At 42.9% G+C, this 18,239-nt stretch overlaps 1 long non-coding RNA gene across 1 annotated transcript in view; it reads right to left on the bottom strand.

Moving 5' to 3' along the window:
* LOC106505296 overlaps positions 1-17,631 on the bottom strand; it is a 37,575-nt gene extending 19,944 nt beyond the window's left edge. Inside the window, exon 1 of the long non-coding RNA XR_001299574.2 lies at positions 16,791-17,631. This is a non-coding gene — a long non-coding RNA (uncharacterized LOC106505296). The remainder of the gene's footprint in view (positions 1-16,790) is intronic.

The raw sequence follows: 18,239 nt of genomic DNA on the forward strand, positions 1-18,239 counted from the left end.
CAGAGTCCAAGATCAGACAAAGGGTGCCTGAGAAATAAGCTAGAACACTTGACTCTTCAATCCTCCAAAATGTCTACAGTTTAATTAAAAGAGAGGTTGAGCTTGGCGCTCTTTAGGAGCTCTTTTTAATTAAACTTTGCATTTCTTCTCTCTGCTCTGCAGAGGCATTCCAGGGCAGCTCTTGGCTTTGAATGCGCAGTCGTTTTGGCCACACGCAGATGGTCTGGAAGAGCCCCGCTGCTGAGTTCATGGAATTCTTAAATGGGAATATCATTGACTTTTCCTTTTCACCCATATTTGGAAACTGGCATGAGTGTTAATGAAACTTGTATGTTCTGAGATCTTTGGTGGGCTGTTTGCAAAATATCGGACTCCATGTAGGACTCAGATGTTGACAGAGTTTCAGGTCAAATTTCAGTCCTTTCATCTCTAAAATGGTGTCACAGTTCTCCCTCTTAACACAAAAGTATTTCACACTTTGGGTGAGGACAAAAAAAGTTCATGACAATGTGTGTGTCGTGACATCTAAAGCATGGTAGGTAGCCAGAATGCATGAGAGCTGGGACACTAGTCGCCCTGCCACCCTGCATGAAGGTGAGGACGCCACCACTGCAGACATTGTTTGAGTCTAAAAGGATCCATTTTGGGTTTTTTTTTTTTTTTTTAATTTTAGTTGATTTACAATGTTGTGCCAATTTCTGCTGTACAGTAAAGTATCGAGTTTAAAGATCAGAGTGGAGAGAATCCCATCTGGAGTAAAAAAGGACATCAAATTATGATGGAGACATTATTCTCATAAATTGCTCATGGTCTAACTGGGGGAGGGCTTTGTACACCTTGCAGAAAACTGATTGACAGGTAAGAAAGAGCAAACAGATTGACGGGTAAGAAAAGAGGATGAGATTAGGAAAGATGGGTGAATGGAGCTGGATGGTGTGGTAATTGCCTTCCTATAATACTGGCAGTACTAATTTGAAACTGTGGGACCATTTTCTGCTCTGTAGAAACGTACTTCACAACCCACCCCCACCCCCTGAACGGTTCAGCTGAATTCTCTGCATGTGTATCCATAATCCAGATGTCTCTATCTAAACTCTTAGGGGAGACAAATGAGTCAGAACAACATAGATTTCAGATTGGAAACAAAATACATGTAATTCAGATTGTTAAAATCCACGATCAGCCACGATGGGGCTAAAAATATTACCATGATCTTCCCAACAAATTTTGTTATAGAATGTTCTTTTAGAGAGTGGCAAAACAAACTCCTAAAATTGATACTAGAATTTTTAAAAAATCATTTGCAGAAGTTCTCTTGTGGCGCAGTGGGTTAAGGATCTGGCATTGTCACTGCAGTGACTTGGGTTACTTCTGTGGCACGGGTTCAATCACTGGCCCTAGGACTTCCGCATGCCCCAAGTATAGACCAAAAAAAAAAAAAAAAAAAAAAAAAATTGCAACACGGCAAGTCTGGCAAAATTCTTTTTTGCTCACCTATAAGCAGCAATATGTTGTGTTTTGAGAAACTTTTTTTTTACAGCAAATGCTAAGTCAGAAGTAATTTGCATTATAATGTGTATTTAAGAAAGAGGAAATTTTAAGTTGGGAAGGAATCAAGAGGGTTTTCAAAGCTTGAACTTTTCTTCTGTTTGAATATATATATATATATATATACATATATATACATATATATATGTATATATATATATACATTTGTCATTTTTCTTCTCCTTATGAAAGCAGAGTCATCCTGGTTGCTCTGTGTTGCTGTCTTTGAGGGTTTGCTTCTAATAAGTAGTCATACGCAATTAAAAAAAATTTTTTTTATTCCTATGGGAAAACAATGTCCTCTCTAGGGCATGCTTTGCTTCAAAACTAATGTCCAGATCATCTATATTGCTAATGAACACAAGTGGTTTGAAATGTTATGCAGGGAAATCTGTTCCCCTTAAGAGCTGGATCAGGAACACAGCAACGGAGCCGATAAACCCATTCCTAATAACAAATGAACAACCAGGGGAGAAAAGAACTGAGATCTCGTGCTAGCCCCAAACAAGGAACTAAACTCTTAAAAGAACTATTATTAGGAGTTCCCATCATGGCGCAGTGGTTAACGAATCCGACTAGGAACCATGAGGTTGCGGGTTCGATCCCTGGCCTTGCTCAGCGGGTTAAGGATCCCGCGTTGCCGTGAGCTGTGGTATAGGTTGCAGATGCGGCTCGGATCCTGCATTGCTGTGGTTGTGGTGTAGGCTGGTGGCTATGGCTCTGATTAGACCCCTAGCCTGGGAATCTCCATGTGCCGCAGAAGCAGTCCTAGAAAAGGCAAAAAGACCAAAAAAAAAAAAAAAAAAAAGAACTATTATTAGCCCTATACTCCAAAATATAAACTAGACCCCAAGCTTCACGTTCACTGTAATTTTCTAAACTTTTGGAAAATGGACTTTCTGAGCCGCGCATGCAGAATGCACAGACTTAACGGACTTTACTAGGTAGATGTGATGAGTGTTGGGCTTACCCACCAACATCTTCAATAAGCGGAGCATTTCCGTAGCCTTAGTGTACAGAGGTCAAAGCCCATTAAAAATAAACTTCAAGGTCAAATGACAAAATATATGCGTAAATATTTTGAACATTAAAAGTGCAATGCCAGTGTAATAAAGTATTATACTGTATCAAATATAGGGAGAACACATGGCAGGGTCTTGGGGACTCATTTTTATTATTTGTTTATTTATTTATTTATTCATCTTTTTTAGGGCCACACCCACTGCATGTGCAAGTTCCCAGGCTAGGGATCCAATCAGAGCTGCAGCTGCTGGCCTGTAGGTCGCAGTTGCGGCTCAGATCTGGCGTTGCTGTGGCTGTGATATAGGCTGGCAGCCACAGCTCCAATTGACCCCTAGCCTGGGAACCTCCATGTGCTGCAGATGCGGCCCTAAAAGGACAAAAGACAAAAAAAACAAAAACAAACCCAAAAAAACCCTAAAAACAATTCCAGAAAGTATCAAAAAGCAACTTAAATTTGCCCCTATTCTGTCAACTATTTACACAGCATTTACATTGTATTAGGTATTATAAGTAATCTAGAAATAATTGAAAGCATACAGGAGGACAAGCGGAGGTTACACACAAATCTCCACCATCATATAAAAGGGGCTTGAGCATCCACAGCCATGGGGCTCCTGGAACCAGACCCATGGGATACAGATGGAGGACTGAGCCCCTGTAATTTTCTTTTGTTTTCCTTTTTTCATCTATTTTACTTTTTTTTTTTTTTTTTTGCTTTTTAGGGAGGCACCTGAGGCATATGGAGGTTCCCAGGCTAGGGGTCCAACCTGAGCTGTAGCCACTGGCCTACCCCACAGCCACAGCAATGCAGGATCTGAGCCGTGTCTGCGACCTACACCACAGCTCACGGCAACGCTGGATCCTTAACCCACTGAGCGAGGCCAGGGATCGAACCCACAACCTCATGGTTGCTAGTTGGGTTCGCTAACCATTGAGCCATGGTGGGAACTCCTATTTTACTTTTCTTTTGTCTTGCAATGTTTCACTTCTATTTGAAAACTACCTAAATCCTTTTGGGAAGAAGACAGAATACCAATGAACAAACAGTTCTTATTTTACAGTGTGAGTTCAGCTACATGAGCCAATGCATTTTGTTCTCTTGATAAAATGCCCCATGAAAGAGCCCTTTGAAGGAAGCTTGCAGGTGGAGACATTCACTGGGTAGACCCCACCTGACCTCTCCATCTAGATTCCAGATCCCAGAGTGGGCAAAATCAGAGAAGCAGCCAGGGGTGGTTCTCAAATTTAAATAATAGGTACTTCTCTTTCAAAAGAAAATCATTATCATAAGACTTCATTATTGACATTTTTATTTTATTTTATTATTTTTTTATGGTGCGACCGAGGCACATGGAAGGTCCTGGGCCAGGAACTGAATCCTGGCGGCAGCTGGACCTACACTGCAGCTGTGGCAACGCTGGCCTTTTAACCCACTGCATCAGGCTGGGGATTGAACCCAAGCCTCTGCAGCAACCTAAGCCACTGCAGTCAGCTTCTTTACCCACTGCGCCACAGTAGGAACTCCCTTGTTATTGACATTTTCATTATAATATTACCTAAATATGTAAAGTCATAACATAAAATAAAAGCTCCTTACATAGATAGTTATAACTGTTAAGCCAAAATAAATTTATTAATTAAATAAAAGCAAAGCTACAAAACTAAAATGTGGAGTTCCCATCGTGGTGCAGCGGAAATGAATCCAACTAGGAACCATGAGGTGGTGGGTTCAATCCCTGACCTCGCTTAGTGGGTTAAGGATCTGGCGTTACCGTGAGCTGTGGTGTAGGTTGCAGATGCAGCTCAGATCTGGCGCTGCTGTGGCTCTGGTGCAGGCTAGTGGCTATAGCTCTGATTAGACCCTGGGAACCTCCATATGCCACAGGTGTGGCCCTAAAAAGACGAAAGAGAAAACAAACAAAAAACCCCCTAAAATGTTAACATTTTAATGTAATCAAGAATGCCATTTTGCAGAAATTAAATTTCAAATGCGGCTTTCTAACTTATATATTTTTTGGCTTCCTTTTGGTGATTCCTAAAGTCTTATTGCAACTCCAATAATACTACTACTAACAGCTATTCACCTAAGCGTACTTTTCAAGACAGCATGAACATTCAAGACTTTTACTCCAATAACCTTTTACCTCATACATAAGCAAAACTGGCAGTGAGAACTCGAGAACTCTACGGATGTCACATTTCAAAGGAGCTCCGTAAAACCGTTCTGACCTCTTGAAGATAAAAGTCACAGTGTAGTTGGAATGTGTGTTAAATGGGTAGTCAAAGCCATTCCTGCTTGAACAAGGAGCAGGAAAATGCTTCCCTGTATATTCAGCATTACGCTTGCGGCTAATGAATTTTTGCAAGTCGGTACCTATAATGACGGGATCTGCTTACAAGAGGAATACATACTGATGGCAGTAGAGCGGATTCTTTTGAATGTAAAACTTTGACTATGGGGATTAATGAACCAACCCTCTCAGCACTTTCCTCTTTTCAAACTCCTGCAAAATTTTTGTCCACATAGCATCCTCATTGGAATTTGACGTACTGTATGGAGATACTCAGAGTTCCGCATGATCCCGATAATCGTAATTCTTTTTAAGATGGTCATTGAAAGGAAGATGTAATATTACCAAAAAAAAAAAAAAAAAAAAAAAAAAAAAGACCACAGTGACAAGCAGCCCACAGCTTGAGAAATACTGCCTCGCAGGATCAGGCTTCCGTATCAGGCTGACCCTGGGGCGGTAGAACCGCAGCATCGCAAGGTTGGGACCGAAAGTCCACCCTAAGCCCCAGGTCCAGGCTTCCTCTCTTCTTTTCCTCTTCACCACTTGTCACCATTTGTCCCCATGTGTGGAAGGACCAAGCCATACTCCATCAGCTCCTGCCCTGGGGTGCAGAAGAGACATTCTCCACCTTAATCAGATGGTCCAACAGAAAGGGAGCTGAGGAACCCTGGGGTGGTGCTTCTCCTGCTTCAATGTGCACACAAGTCCCTGTGGATCTTACTCAAATGCAGATTCTGACTCTATAGGTCTGCGGAGGGGCCCAGAATTGCCTTTCGAACAAGCTCCCTGGATCCAACCAGCGCCACTGGCCTGTGGTCCACACTTTGAGAAGCATGGGTCCAAGGCCTGCTGGCCTGATTCTGGAAGGGCTCTGAGAGGAAGCAAAATTGTCATCTTCTGCTCCAGTTACTGGAAAGGTGCCTTAGCCTTGTGTTTTGCTAGCAAAGGATGATGGCATTTTGGTGTCTATGAAATGGAGCAGAGATTGATTAGTCAGATTAAATGGATTACAACTGTCTCATTTCAAACTGAAAGAAAGCAAAGTTTCACCAGACCCAAAGGATCTTTATACATTTTTCCTCTTTCTTTCTTTCCTTCTTTTTTTCCTTCCTTCCTTCTCTTTCTTCCTTCCTTCTCTTTCTTTCTTTTTCTTTCTTTGCTTCCTTCATTCTTTCTTTCTTTGCTTCCTTCCTTCCTTCTTTCTTTTTTTCTGTACTTATAGCATGCAGAAGCTCCTGGGCTAGGGATCAAACTTCTGCCACAGCAGTGACCCAAGCCACAGCAATGACAACACCAACTCCTTTAACCCACTGCACCACAGGGGAACTCCTATGAATTTATCGTACCACTTGTTAGTATGAAGTTTTTATAAGATTAACAGCCAACAACTCAATGTAGATAACACTAGAAACTCTGACTTAATTTTAAGTCTACGTGGTGGTAAATCAACACATGAAATAACTTAGACGTGAACTGAGTGAGCTTATTTTCCTTTTCTGTTGGATTGCAGTGACTGCTGGGTAGCTTTAATGTACCATTTTATCAGCCTGCTCCTAGACTGATAGTCATGGTTAGGAAATATTTTTATTTTTAATTAAATCCTATATATTATTAGAAGAAATTCACTCCAAAGTTATCTTCCTTCTGTGAAGCCTATGAAAATCTCCTTGCCTTGGTTATAAGTACAGTTGGCTGTGAGTGACAGAAATCCAGCCCATTGTGCTTTCAGTAAACAGTGGGTAACTGCCTTCACACAACAAGAGGCCTGGGTGTTGGTGGCCTAGTGTCAGTTCAGTGGGTCATTGATGACACACGGTGACCATTGAGGCAATTCTCCTGATCTTTTCCTTTTCCTCACAAGATGGCTCTGTTTTAGATGTCCAATCTGCACTCAAAGCAGGAAGAAGGGGGATATAGACAGCATCAGCCTTATCCATTGCTTTAACCAGGAAAGCCAAAATTTCCCAGAAGCCCCTGCTGACTTTAGTTGATCCATCATTGGCCAAAAACTATGCTGCCTGACCACTCCGAACGCAATTCCCAAGAATGGGGCAAGGGGGAAGTTTGGAAATAGATAGGGAATTAGTCACCCATTTTTTTTTTTTTTAAGTCTCAAACTTCTCTTCTGCTTCAATGAAAAGCAGAATATTCTTCATCTCTTTTTTTTTAATTTTTTTATTACTCAATGCATGTGTTACATTTATAGTTGTTCAGTTCTTTATCTCTTTTTTATGCTACCTCGCATAAAAAAGAAACTGTAGTGGTTTAAAAAGTATGATAGCTACATGAAATTCCTGAATGGAACTTTGGAATCCAAAGATTTCTGATTAATATGAAAAGTGGAATAGAAAAGAATTCTGTTACCTGGCACTCTTTCTAAGAGGATGTGGTCCTAAGGTGAAAGGTCATAGAATCATCAACAAAGTCATTGGAGTTCCCATCGTGGCTCAGCAGTAACAAACCCAACTAATATCCATGAGGACACGGGTTCAATCCCTGGCCTCGCTCGTAGGGTTAAAGATCCGGCGTTGCCAAGAACTGTGGTGTAGATCACAGATGCGGCTTGGATTCTGCATTGCTGTGGCTATGGTGTAGGCCGGCAGCTGCAGCTCCAATTCAACCCCTAGCCTGGGAACCTCCATATGCTGCAGGTGCAACCCTAAAAAGCCAAAAAAAAAAAAAGGAAAAGAAAAATTATGAATTAAAAATCAGATTTTTCCATGTCAACTACATTTCAATTAAAAAGGAGAAAATTGCACACACAAAAAATCAGATTTTATCTCAACAGTAATGCCAGATCTGCACCACATCTGCAACCTATGCCACAGCCCGTGGCAATGCCGGGTCCTTAACCCACTGAGTGAGGCCAGGGATCAAACTCACATCCTTATGGATATTAGTCAGGTTCTCAACCCTCTGAGCCACAGTGGGAACTCCCTCAGGACCCCTCTTGACCTTAAAAAAACTAAAAAAATCTTCATGGATCTCCGTGTGATAGGAGCTGTAGTTTTAATATCTGTTCTTTGACAAAGTGCAACATGCCAAAAGACTTTTATATAAGCAGTGACATTCATAATTAGTTTGTACTCTATTCATCATAAGAGCATCTGCAAAATTTACAAAAGAATACTATATATACTTGACACACATATTTTCTATTCTGTCTAAAGCAGCACTTGTGCCTACAGATGCACAGACTTATAATAACTCCACTGCTCACCACCCCATCCCTGGAGGTCTTTCATTCACAAATTGGGAAACCCTGCTCCAAGCAAATTGCCCTTTGGATCTTCTAATACAGTCTTGCCAAGTTATTGTCCAGCCTGTACTTGATACTTTTCAGTGATGGGGAACTCACTGCTTGAAAAGGCGTCTCATCCTATCTTTGAATCAAGGCTGTTGTTAGATATCTAGTCTTCATTATATTTTTATTGTTGTTGGTTTTGGGGGTTTTTTTGCTTTGTATTGCCACATCTGCAGCATATGGAGGTTCCCAGGCTCGGGGTCAAATCAGAGCTGCAGCTGCCAGCCACAGCCACAGCCATGCCAGATCTGAGCTGCGTCTGTGACCTACACCACAGCTCATGGCAACACCAGATCCATACACAACCCACTGAGCGAGGCCAGGAATGGGATCTACGTCCTCATAGATATCAGTCAGGTTCGTAAACCACTGAGCCACATCGGGAACTCCCCTAGTCTTTATTACCTTGAACTCAAGTTCTTATTATATTACTTGCTCTGTTTCCTTCGATCATGTGGAAAAATCTAGCCCCTCTTCCGCACAGACTTTCAAAAACCGTGGACCGTCCTGCTATCTTCTTAGAACTGTCTCTTCTCCAAGCCAAGTGTACCTGGTTCCATGGTGTATCTCCGAGTTTGTGTTTTCTTGAACTTGTTCAATTTTAACATTTGAAATTGATATTGTGATGATATTAACTCTGAATCAAGCCCTTGTCCTTTTTTATCATCTTTAATTTCACCCTGTTGTAAGGGCCCATTTGTTTTCCAGGCTATCAGGTACCACGCCAGAAAGCAAACTGTTCAAGGGCTGCCATGTGAAGGCAGAAAATAGTTATGATTTTGTTCTTCTGTGACTCTGGACAAAAATTAAAAGGGAGAAGAGGAGTTCCCCTTGTGGCTCAGTGGTAACAAACCCGACCAGTATCCATGAGGAGGCGGGTTCAATCCCTGGCCCACCTCAGTGGGTTAAGGATCCAGCATTGCTGTGGCAGCAGCTCCTATTGACCCCTAGCCTGGGAACTTCCGTCTGCCCATGTGGCTCTAAAAAAAGGGGGGGAGAAGGGGTTTTGTTTGTTTGGGATTTTTTTGTTTTCATTGTTTTGGTTTTTTTTTTTTTTTTTTTTTAGGGCCGTACCCATGGCATATGGAGGTTCCCAGGCTAGGGTGCCTAATCAGAGCTGTAGCTGCTGGCCTATACCAGAGCCGCAACAACACGGGATCTGAGCCACATCTGTGACCTACACCACAGCTCGCAGAGGTTCCCGGGCTAGGGATCCAATTGGAGCTGTTGCCGCCGGCCTACACCACAGCCACAGCGTCAGATATGAGCTGCATGTGTGACCTACACCACAGCTCAAGGCAGTGCCAGATCCTTAACCCACTGAGCAAGGCCGGGGATCGAACCTGCAACCTCATGGCTCCTAGTTGGATTCATTTCCACTGTGCCATGACAGAAACACCTGATTTCCCTCAAACTATTTTCTCTCTCTCTTTTCTCACGCCCACTATCCTGATTGCTGTCTTTTTATACTACTTTCTGGCTTGAGCAGTCTCATGTACTTGAGTAGCTTTGCCATCGTCTCTGAGTTGAAAACTCCTGAACCACTTTAACACACATGCACATCCTCCCTAACTCAAACTATACACGACCAGCAGTACCTTGTCCCCTGCCTTCCTCCTGGGCTCCCAGTTCTGTGATTGGAACCCCTGCCCACCCATGGACATGCGCCGCAGAAAACTCAGCACAGACCCTGCTTTTACCCATTGCCCCAACTCCCCTTCCGTCTTCTACATGCGATCCATTTTACTTCTTTCCCATCTTTTCACTGTGCTTACTTCAAGCTCTCACTGTGTTTCCTCCAGTTTCTGGAACCTCCAAACTGGTCTCCTGGTGGCCACTTTTCCTCTTGGGCCAGAGATTTTTTTTTTTTTTTTAAATAGAGCATTCACACTGTCATCTTGCTTAAGTCTTTGACAAATGTCCTTTGCCAAAAGCATCAGTGACGCCTTCCATATCCTTCACAATCTGTCTTCTGATACTCCAGTTTGTCCTCTGATACTCACCCCTTGCCAGACGTCCCCAGGACCCAGGCTAAGTGCTATGTGGCTTCTTTTTAATGTGCAATTCAGTTCATCAACCCAAATGGCTGGCCTCTCTCTTTTAAAAAATATTTCTAATGTCTTAAGTCACAGTGTATTTTTGTTTTTTGGTTTTTTTGTTTGTTTGTTTTTCTTTCCTTTTAGGGCCACACCTATGACATATGGAAGTTCCCAGGCTAGGGGTCAAATTGGAGCTGCAGCTGTCAGCCTATGCCACAGCCACAAAAACATCAGATCGGAGCTGCATCTGTGACCTATGCCACAGCTTGCGGCAACCCCAGATCCTTAACCCACTGAGCAAGGCCAGGGATTGAACCCACATCCTCATGGATTCTAGTCAGGTTCTCAACCCACTGAGCCACAACAGGAATTCCCAAATGGCCTCTCTTCTGCCAAACAGACCAGCTCTGCTTGAATTGTTTAGCATGTGCAGGCAATTCAATCCCAGAAAATTTCTTTCAGTAGCTATTTGTAGTCATCAAATGACATAAATACTCTACACATTAATCATAGAGTTTATAAAATTTTAGAGCAAACATGTAACTATCTGATGGCATCTCAGAAATGTTTGAAATAATCATGGTATAATGATATTAGCAGAGCGAGTCTCAAAACTTTTTCCAGTTAACACCGAACTCTTATTTTTCCAAGCTAAGGGAAGGAATTAGCACAAATAACTTACAGCATTAAGTACAGGAATGCATCGTGTTGTGTAATATATTTTTTTCCATCTTGCAGAGTAATTTTTCTAAAGAAGCTTTTGTTAGGTTGATAAAAAAATTAATTCCTACTCCTAGAGATCAAGCAGGTAATGCTAACTTGGGGAGTGAATCAAAAGTATGGGAAGTTTATGGAGTTTTCTTGTGGCACAGTGCATTAAGGATCGGAATTGTCACTGCAGTCGCTCAGGTCTCTGCCGTGGCATGGGTTTGATCCCTGGCCCGGGAATGTCCCCATGCCATGCTCTCAGACAAAGGGAAAAAAAAAAGTGTGGGACTTTCAGGCATCAAGCTAACTGGGAGATTGATCTGTTGCAGATAACGTAAGTTTGCAACTATACTCTCAGTTTGGACAGAGAATGTATTTTTCTATCCTTACCTGGCTGTCAGTTTGCTTATGTTTTATATAGTCATGTCTTAAAGGTTGGTATTAAGGCTAAAGAATGTCGCTAAGGCTATACCAGCAACCTGCTTCCTGACAGATACAGATACAGATACAGATACAGATATGGATACAGATGCAGCCAGGAGTGTAGAAGGTTGGTGATTTCTGGTTACTTTGTCATTGTGTCTGGGTCAGATGTAAGGCACATTCAGACATCAGAGTCTACAAAAGATAGAATCATGGTGGAAATGAGAGGTCATTCTATTTTTACTCACTTTCACTTTAATTGCAAATTGTTAGTGCAGGAATTTCCACAAAAGGGTTATGCAAGCATGCCCAAATTGCTTGAAATATTTTCCACTTCTCTGACTTCCCATGGGAAAAGCCACTAGGTTGCGTTTGTGGCATCTCCATTGGTTCAAGCAGCCTAATTGGGATTTAGAAGCTTTAAACTGTACGGGTTGACAAAAAGGACACCCAGGATTGGAACTCCTGTCTCTGTTCCCTCCCTGGAATCCTGACATGTGAAAATGACCCATGTGCAATACAAGCTGAATGATAGCGGCTAACATCCAGCTTTCTTTGTTCATGATCCCATTTTTCCAAGTATTCCTGGAGATGATTTTTTAAAATGAGGTGAACCATTTGCCAGGAATTTCATCGGGAAGCGAGGCACACTGGTGTTCTTTCAAACAAAGGGTTCACATCTCATATGGGAAAAATATACTCTTGGGCACAGGTAACTTGTCTCTCAGGCAGAAACTCCTAATCATTCTGTCCCATCTGTCAGAGCCACCTAATTGCAAACACAGGCCCTCTCGTAGTGGAGCGAACTGATGCAAAACAATTAATTAAAGCTCAGAGGAAAATAGTTGTTTAAAGGCACAGACTCCACGCAAGAAGCAAAACTCATACTGTGCTTTGATTCTCACTTGTGCTTTTTGGTAGAGCCCCAGCCATGCACCTATGCAAATTTCCCTTGTCCTTTTGCATCTCTGCTGTCTAATATTCAGTGTAATTGAAACCAGTCGGGGAAAAGAGCCAAAGTAAGCAGTTCATTGTTTGCCTCTCAAACTTCAGCGTGCATCTAAATCACCAGGGGGATCTTGTTAGAGTACAGAGTCTGATTCAGTGGATCAGAGGAGGTTCCTGGGAAGCTGCATTTCCAGGAAGCTCCCAGGGGTTCTGATGCTGTTGGTCCCAGACCCACCATTTGAGTAAGAAGGGCCTGGGCGATCAGATACTCTTCCTGATGTGAACTTCGACTTCAACTTTTTCAGGACTGCTCTGCAAACACATCTCCACCTTGCCTGCTCAATATAGTGGGCACAGCCTAGATTTCTCCTGCCTGATTCGCCTCTGCTTAAAGCCATATTTCGCCCTGACCTATTTCCTCTGGAATCCTTAAGGAAGCCCTTCAGTGTCTAAGACTCTGATAGATCCTTTAAGGGGTTTATTCACAATGTAGTCCCTCCTGACAGCTTCAGAAACAAAAAGACACATTTTTATTTTATTTCATTTCATTTTATTTTATTTTGCTTTTTAGGGCTGCACTTGCGGCATGTGGAGGTTCCCAGGCTAGGGGTCCAATCAGAGCTACAGCTGCCAGCTTACACCACAGCCACAGCCACATCAGATCCAAGTCGAGTCTACAACCTACACTGCAGCTCACGGCAACACCAGCTCCTTAACCCACTGACCAAGGCCAGGGATCGAAGCCGCAACCTCGTGTTTCCTAGTCGGATTTGTTTCCACTGCGCCATGCGAACACTCCAAAGACACAATTTTTTCTTTCCATTTATAACTGAGCTGTCATGCAGCAGTGCACTGTTTGGAAAAATGCACTGGGCAGGCAGGAATCTGTCAAAAATTCCCCTTGGGTCTTAAGATCGTGTGTCTCAGTTTTCTTCTCAGTGAAAAATGACAAGACTGAATTTGATGATCTCGAAAGCGCCTATCTGCTGTAATCCTTTATGATTCTGAGAGTTGGTCCTTTAATCATCTGGAGGTATTCTTACTGGCTTAAACCAATGGAAGCTCCTTGAATAAGGTAGTTTTATTCATAACAAACCCTGTTGAGTTCATCAGGCTCCACTCCCACTTTTGTGTTCCCAAGAGCATATAACTTGACCCATAGGAATGGTGTGATGACAATGCATCTTCATTATTTTACACCTGCCTGTCTCTATGGCTGGACTCTGAGTGTCTGGGTCTGGGCTCCTTGTAGGGAAGGGAGGCAGTCATGAGGTTTGTGTGAAGTTTCCAAGACAACAGGGCTGACTGGATGAGCTAAGAATTTACCTGAAGTAGATGAAATCAGCCTAACCCCAAACAGGAAGTAGGACGTGAATCTAAGAAGCTCAGCCAGAGAAGAAGGCTGGAGTACCACCCGGGAAGTGAGGTGGAACCACAGTCAAGAAATCGAGATGAGATCAGAAATTGGGGGGTTGGTGGTCTGGGGAGCTCCCATCATGGCTCAGTGGTTAACGAATCCGACTGGGAACCATGAGGTTGCGGGTTTGATCCCTGGCCTTGCTCAGTGGGTTAAGGATCCGGTGTTGCCGTGAGCTGTGGTATAGGTTGCAGACGCGGCTTGGGTCCTGTGTTGCTGTGACTCTGGTGTAGGCCGGAGGCTACAGCTCTGATTCGACCCCTAGCCTGGGAACCTCCATATGCCGCGGGAGCAGCCCTAGAAATGGCAAAAAGACAAAAAAAAAAAAAAAAAAAAAAAAAAAAAAAAAAAATTGGGAGGTCTGGGAACAGGCTAGGAAACAGAATTTGAAAGGCTGTAGGGTGAATGGTTCTGGATGGAAGCTGTGATCATTCTTAGGGTTGAGACCAATTTTTGAGTTGCTAGATTAAAGGAGCTAATCAGGGCTGGTCAGAGAGTTTTGCAAGGGCAGAAACTCTACGCTACGTATTTTTTGCTGAGTATCTCTAACCAGTGATAAATTGAGATGAATTAAAATTAAACTTAAAATGAAAAGAGATGAATTTAAATTAATTGAAATTAGAGGTGAATTAAAGATGAACGAATGAATGAATGGATGAGAGAACAAATCTACTTTTATTATTTTTATTTTTTTATTAGTGGCCAGTGTTTATTGAAGGCTTTTTTTAAAAAAAAAAATAAATGTTCATTGTAGTTGATTTACAATGTTTCGTCCATTTCTGCTGTACGGCAAAGAGCAAACCTATTTTTAGATCACATAATTTATCCATTTTCTCCATTTTCTTTGCCATCTTACAAGTTCATATCCTCATTATTTCTTAAGCAAAGCCAAAGATCTCCCCAGTTCTCCAATCTCTCCCAATTTCAATTCATCCTATAGATTGCAGTAGGATTAGTCCTCTTGTTTGTGCCTTAGTTATTTGCATATTCTGTTCCATCAAAGAAAGTCCCTTGAGATGGCCAAAGATGGTGTCCTAACAACTTTCTATGTCCAATAGAGCTATTACTCAAATATTTGTTCAAGTGAATCATCTATGTTTATATGTTCACTCATTATAAGAGTTCAATATCCTAGGCATTTATTTATTATTATTATTTTTTAAGGTCACAACCCTGCCATATGGAATTTTCCTGGCCAGGAAATGAATCTGAGCTGCAGCTGCAACCTAGCAGCTGGATCCTTTAACCCACTGCCATGGGCCAGGGATGGAGCCATGCCTCCACAGAAACCCAAGCTGCTGCAGTCAGATTTTTTTTTTTTTTTTTTGTCTTTTTAGGGCCACACTCATGACATATGGAGGTTCCCAAGCTAGGGGGTGAATCGGAGCTACATCTGCCGGCCTGTGCCACAGCCACAGCAACGCCAGATCCGAGCCGTGCCTGTGACCTATACCACAGCTCAGAGCAACACTGGATCCTTAACCTGCTGAGCGAGGCCAGGGATCAAACCTGAGTCCTCATGGATACTAGTTGGGTTCATTAACCACTGAGCCACGACGGGAACTCCTGCCGTCAGGTACTTAACCCACTGCTCCACAGCGGGAACTCCAATATCCTGAACATTTAAAGCAATATCTTTGATTCCATATTATTCTTTAACAATCAGATAACTGAGAGTTACACTTGACTAAAATATTCTAATCAAAACTACCTTATTCAACCTTTCAATTCATTATTACTTTAGAGTTATAACTTTAGGGTTAAATTCATATTTTTTAAGTTAAAAAACTTTATGAAGCAGTGATTCCTCAGTTTTTATATTTATTTTATTTAATTTATTTATTTGTTTATTTTTGCTTTTTAGGGCCACATTCACAGCACATGGAGGTTCCCAGGCTAGGGGGTTGAATAGGAGCTACATCTGCCAGCCTACACCACAGCCACAGCAACACACAGGATCTGAGCTACATCTGCCACCTACACCACAGGTCACAGAAACACTGGATCCTTAACCCACTGAGCAAGGCCGGGGGATCAAACCTGAGTCCGCATGGATACTAGTCAGATTCGTTTCTGCTGCACCACAATGGGAACTCCCTGATTTTTTTTTTTTTTTTTTTTTTTTTTTAGTGGCAGCCTCTCTGAGAGTTATGGGACCTCTTTCCCACAAATGCACCTAAGCACACATATGTGCAATCTCACATATGATTCCGAGACTTTCAGGAGTTCCCCCAAACCAGGTGCACACCCCTAATGTTGGTGGAGGTCAAGCCTGGAATTTCTGCTGGAGAAGATTAAAGATTTTTCTGCAGCTAAAAGACACTTTCTTATTTCCCCCCTTGCTCTCCTGTCCCCAACCCTGCCACCTGGCATTTAGGAATGCAGAGGACCAGTCCATCAATACCCATTTTGAGACTGAAAACAGAAAACACGTGGGAAGCAAGGCAAAGTATATTTTGGGCACCACCACCCCCTTATTTTTTTCTTTTTAGGGCCGTACCAGCGGCATGCGGAGGTTCCCAGGTGAGGGGTTGAATCAGAGCTGTAACTGCCAGCCTACACCACAGCCACAGCCACAGCCACACCAGATCCAAGCCGCATCTGCAGGCTACACCACAGCTCATGACAAAGCTGGATCCTTAACCCACTGAGCGAGGCCAGGGATCAAACTCGAGTCCTCATGGATACTAGTCAGGTTCGTTAACCGCTGAGCCACTATGGGAACTCCTTTGGGCCCTTGTTAACAACAGTCTTTACCATGGGATTACGGAAAACAAGATTGGATTGGCTGGTATGACCACTCTTAAAGCCTGGAAAAATAGGCAGGTGCTTTTGAAATTGCCAGCTGATGAAAGAAAGCACACAGGATTACCACTGCCCCGTCCTGTGGGCCCTGAGGGCTTCTGACTGTCCTTGGAGGAGATGCTGATGGTAAGGCTGAGCTGAGCCTGAGGAGCCCCATTTTCCACTTTCTTTAAAGATTCCTTTCCCCATCCTTTCAGCTTCAAACTCGCGGGTGGCTCCAACACATAGGAAAGGTTGCTAGGAGAAGGGGGATTAGGACCTCAAAAATAAAAAATGAAACTAACCTGTCAAATGTTGATTCTAGTTTAATTTCCTGGCAGCTTTATCCCAGATATAAGGGCGTCCAAGTTTCTGTTTCGAGAGAGTTCAATATCCTTTGCCATTTCGAAATGAGAGATTTCTCATGACATGATGGAAGAGAACAGAAAAATCTGTTGAGATCTCAGAATTCACTCACCCTTTCGTGGCTTTTTTTTTTTTTTTCTCTGTTCACTCTTTTCATGGGTAATCCGTCATTTTAAAGTGAGAGTTTCACCGAGATTCATCCAGCATTTGAAACAGGATCCTCAAACGAAAGGGTAAACGGAAACTTTCCTTGGGCCCCACCTGTTCAGCTCATGATGGATTTCTCAGCATGGTGAGAGAGGAATGGTTGGAACAAGTGGTATGTTGCTGCATAAAAAGCACAATCCGTGATGACCAATTATAGAAGAAAATTGTGGTTTAATGGACATCAATTTTTTTTTTTTTTGGACCGCACCCTCAGCATGCAAAAGTTTGTGGACCAGGGATTGAACCCAAGCCACAGCAGTGACAAGGCTGAATCCTTAACTGCTAGGCCCCCAGGGAACTCCAGACATCCTCAGTTTTGACTGAAAATCATCAGAATAAGTATCATGATGGAGCAGGAATAACATGTATTGTGCCTGATAAACCTGGGAAGAAAAGCATTCTGCTGCAGGATTCCCACTCAGTCATTTCAAAATGAGAAGGAAGCAAATTGCGATCAGAATTGCAGGTATCAAGAGGTGCACATATGGGAGGTTCCCGTTGTGGCTCAGTAGGTTACAAACCTGACCAGTATCCATGAGGATGTGGGTTCCATCCCTGGCCTCATTCAGAGGGTTAAGCGTTGCCATGAGCTGTGGTGTAGGTCACAGACATGGCTCGGATCCTGTGCGGCTGTGGCTGTGGCTGTGGCTGTAGTATAGGCCAGCAGCTGTAGTTCTGATTTGACCTCTAGCCTGGGAACCTCCATATGCCACAGGTGTGGCCCTAAAAAGAAAAAAAGAGAGATGCATATAAGGTGAGGATCCCGAGGAATATGAGTTTAAAATGAATCCAAGCATCATCTGATAACAGCATCCAGAAAATACCTGTGCATACAAAGCAGGGGTGTTCTAGGAACCTCTTCCTATAAATTCTGCTCATTGATTAGTACTCGGCATTATAAGCTCAAATACAAATCAATGATGTGGTTCATACTTTTTTTCTTTCTTTCTTTCTTTTTTTTGTCTTTTTGCCATTTCTTGGGCTGCTCCTGTGGCATATGGAGGTTCCCAGGCAATTGGAGGTCCAATTGGAGCTGTAGCCACCGGCCTATGCCAGAGCCACAGCAGCACGAGATCCGAGCCGCGTCTGCAACCTACACCACAGCTCATGGCAATGCTGGATCCTTCACCCACTGAGCAAGGCCAGGGACCGAACCCGCAACCTCATGGTTCCTAGTCGGA

The sequence above is a fragment of the Sus scrofa genome, chromosome 11 (genome assembly GCF_000003025.6).
Source record: "Sus scrofa isolate TJ Tabasco breed Duroc chromosome 11, Sscrofa11.1, whole genome shotgun sequence".
NCBI classification, from domain to species: domain Eukaryota; kingdom Metazoa; phylum Chordata; class Mammalia; order Artiodactyla; family Suidae; genus Sus; species Sus scrofa.